We start from the raw sequence: 1,365 nt of genomic DNA on the forward strand, positions 1-1,365 counted from the left end.
GTCTCTGGGGACGCTGTGGGGGAGCACGCAGGGATGGGGGGCTGTGTGGTGCACAGGGCAATGCCCATCCCAAAATTCTGGGCCCTAGGTCTGTGCTGTACCCCATGTCCTAGAACCTTAAATCTGTCCTGTGACCCCAGAACTGTGCTGTACCCCATGTCCTAGAACCTTAAATCTGTCCTGTGACCCCAGGGCTGTGCTGTACCCCATGTCCTGGAACCCCAAATCTCTCCTGTGACCCCAGGGCTGTGCTGTACCCCATGTCCTGGAACCCCAAATCTGTCCTGTGACCCCAGAACTGTGCCGTACCCCATGTCCTGACCCCCAGATCTGCCCAGCACCCCCAGGACTGTGCTGCCTCCAACCCTACATGCTGGGGGACGCAGAGGTTTGCACAAGCCCTCCTGCTCGAGGAACTCTGCATGGCCAGGCTCTCATTTCCCCCAAATTTGTAGTGACGCCTGGATGCGGGCCTGGCGAGCACCCTGAGTGGGACGTGGGGTACCCCACGGGGCTGTGGGCTGCTGAGATTTCTTACCAGCAGATGTCAGCTCCCGCCCGGGGATGCGCAGCCGGCGTTCGCCCAGCTCCACTTCTGGCTCTGCACCCTCACACACGCATGTGACGGAGCTGCAGCCTTCCCCGGGTGGGAGGTCACGGTCCCCAGGGGCAAGGGGGGGGTCACACAGCGGCCCCAGGGCCGTGTGTGCCATCACTGCTGCAGCGACCCGGGACAGTCCGTGGCTTTTCCTCTGGGAGCCGGGCAGCTCCCGCTCGTGACTTGGACCTGTTCGGGGCTGCTCCGCAGACGTCATACAAGAAAATATCTCGTTATTAAAATGACAGCATGCAGGGGAGGGGCTGGGTGCTGAGCTGAGCATCCCAGGGAGCAGAGTTTTGGAGCAAGCAGTGGAGCAAGGGGAAAATGATGGTGCTGCTTGCAGGCAGCCTGGGAGGGCGAAGGGCTGCCTGGGGCTGGAGACCCCCCCCCCCGAGCTGTCGAGGAGTGATGGAGTGGGGCTGGACTAGCACCCCCAGACCATGAGCAGCCCCCGGCCCACGAGCAGATGTCGTCTGAACCCCCGCGCGCCCAGCATCCCCTCCACCGAATTATGCCAACCTGGGACCCTTCATTGAGATGCAAAGCAGGGGCTGGGGACGACACGCCGACTGCTCGTCCCAGACACCTGCACCCCGGCAGCAGGTCGGGGTGCTTCGCCTGCACCCCCAGTTTGACGGTGCCCTCTGGGGCACCTCTGTGCAGGAACCGCTGTGCCACGCTGGCTGCCCTCAGTGTGGGGGACCCCCAGGACCCTGCTTGGCACGTCCATGCGTGGGGCAGGGGGACTGGGACATGGTGGGTTG

This window comes from Haliaeetus leucocephalus, unplaced genomic scaffold (assembly GCF_000737465.1).
Source record: "Haliaeetus leucocephalus isolate CR32 unplaced genomic scaffold, Haliaeetus_leucocephalus-4.0 Scaffold214, whole genome shotgun sequence".
Classification (NCBI taxonomy): Eukaryota; Metazoa; Chordata; class Aves; order Accipitriformes; family Accipitridae; genus Haliaeetus; species Haliaeetus leucocephalus.